The following is a 2,741-nucleotide window of genomic DNA, read 5'->3' as shown; positions in this document are numbered from 1 at the left end:
TGATCTAAAAAAAAAAAAGTTTTAGATAATATTGATTATATTAATAATAACAATGATAAAGGTGGGATGCGAGAAGTGGGTTATAGTGTGTATAAACTTTGAGGGGAGAGGTCTGAATGATTATTATTGTTATAGGGTCATACAGGACTGCAGGGCAGGGGGTGCTGCTGGAGCATAGAGTAGAAAGGGCTGTGAGGACTGCCAAAGTATTATCAAAGCTTATGTAACGAATCTGTTTATGTCAAAAACAAGTAAAAGACTGAGTCTGTGTCAAAGGTGGGACCGTCAGGGAGGAGGGAAGATAAAATAAAGGTGTTAGAGGTAAATTCTGCATGTTCGTTGATAGGCAGGACAGTCCAACAGAATATGTCAATGTAGATGAATGGTTCAGAGAACCGACATGTTGATAAATTAGACACATGTGCAACTCTTGGGCATCTTTATTGAGGAAACGTTTCGCCACGCAGTGGCTTCATCAGTCCATACGTAGGAGAAACTTGAAGAACAGGAGGAGAATGAGGTAATCAGTCCCTCAACCTTGAGTCGATGTGTTCAGTCCATCAATCTTGAATAGAATACGGCATGTCAGCGGAGAAGCAGCTTATAAACCGTATGGCAGGAGAGGTGCAGCAGTCATAGGTCATGTCACATTTGTTCAATGTGGAAGTAGGTCGTGCCCAAGAATTAGGCAAGCGAAGAATTCCTAAGTATTAAGATCCCAAGAAGTTGCAGTGTCTGACAGATTTGTAGATGAATGGTTCAGAAATATGTCAGTCTGATATGAGAACCTAACAATTCTCACGAAGTGGAACAGGGCGCCAGGAGTAAGACGGGTGAGCCCGATGCGAAGACGGCAGGGCGTTGCCTCCCACCCTCGGTATCGATGATGATATGGCCAGAAACTTAAACTTGGCTTGATGGAATATAAGTTGTTTTAAGTCATATCGGACAAACGTGTTCCAACGGTTGCAGAGGCTGCTAGAGATTACAACAAGATAGTCTGACTATAGAATACTTCTATATGAACCTGGGAGGTTATGTACGGCTGACAGAGCAGCAGAGTCTGCTTGCTCGTTGCCCTGAACATCAACATGACCAAGAACCCAGCGGAAAACGATTTCTTTTGCTTTTGCTAGAAAAGGGGAGCATCCAAAGTTATGTACGAAGAGCTAGGAGGCGAATAAAAATTTTAATGGCTTGCAAAGCACTAAAGGAGTCTGAGACTGCTACAAACGTTGAGGCAGGCATAGATGCAATACCAATAATTGCAATGACAACTGCATATATTTCAGCTGTAATAAATGTCCTTGCACAACGCTCTCTGGGAACATTGCTGCAAACCCAAAACCGTCAAGAGAATTTAGAAAAATCAGGGTACACTACAATGAGATGAGAAGGAAACCGTAAGTAGTTTAGAAAAAGTGGGAGAGAAGCAACTTTAGGTATTTGAGATTTCGCGCAAAACAGTGGGGAAGAAGAGACATTAACTGTCGGAACCTCCAAGGGAAGAAGAGAAAAATTAGATGCTAGATGAACACACAAAAGGGACAACTGAAAAGAAGTCAAGAGCGAGTGAAGACGAAGAGAAAATGGACAGAGCAAACAGGGGGCGGTGAAAAGATGATAGACCTTAGCTTACATCATTTACTATCCTGTATGTAGAAGAATCGTGGTCATGAGAGCGGACAAAAAAACGGAGGTAATGAGCATCACGGCGAGGAGCGAAAAGCACCTAGACAATCTCTGATGATGGATGGGATACATCTTATCGTCGGAAAAGCTAATAAGCCTGAGCTTGCTACCATCTGCAGCTCATGAGACTGCCATCCCCACGAGCCCATTTGAGGCGGGGTAGATGGCAGACCAGAGGCCTAGCTTCTCCCTACGAGTCCCGTGAGGACGGGGAATGTGGCTAGGCATGGGGACACTTGGTCCCAAAGATGAGGAGGTACTGTACCTCCTCCCATGGGAGACTTAAGTCTCGAGACACTCCCCAGATAGGGAGCCAAGGCCGGGTCACCACTACTTGGAAAAGACCCGGGCCGGGAGAATACCGGCGAATAAAAAAAAAAAAAAAAAAAAATCTTATCGTCATAGTCTAGTATCGATAAAATTAGGGCTGAATGCAGTCGAGGAAGAGGTCGACGATCCGCGTCCCCAACGAAAGATGAGCGAGGGGTTTCAGTCGGCTATGCAAAGTTGCTTTCAGGGGAAATAATGTGAAGTTTCCAGGACAGCCGGCGACGAAACAGGAGGCCGAGAAATCCGACTGAATCACTTATAGGGATACGGGAGCTATACATGTACAATGGAGTATCAATGATAACGTCTGGTGAACGTAATTAGGTGTGTTTTCGCACCAGAAAATTTAAACCCAGGCGTAGTGGCCCAATGGGAAACACGGTTGAGAGCATTCTGGAGTGAGGCTGCCACTAGGCAACAGTCAAGGGCCTGCACAAGCTATAGCAAAGTCATCGACAAAGTGATGACCAAATATCTGATGGGAGAACAGAGGTTAGATCATCTAGAAGAAAAGAGTGGTGCTAAGTACGCATTCCTGAGGGACACCTTCAGCTTGAACAAAGTCCGGGAAAGCGAATTAACCAGAACACGGAAATGTCTCTCAGATAAGTTTTTAAGAGAGTGGCAGACAGCCTCGGAGGCCTAAAGAATGAAACTGGGCAAAGATGTTATATCTTTATGTGGTGTCGTACGCCTTTCAAGATTAAAAAATACCGCCA

Source organism: Cherax quadricarinatus, chromosome 82, assembly GCF_038502225.1.
Source record: "Cherax quadricarinatus isolate ZL_2023a chromosome 82, ASM3850222v1, whole genome shotgun sequence".
Classification (NCBI taxonomy): domain Eukaryota; kingdom Metazoa; phylum Arthropoda; class Malacostraca; order Decapoda; family Parastacidae; genus Cherax; species Cherax quadricarinatus.
Note: the sequence above shows the minus strand (reverse complement) of the source record.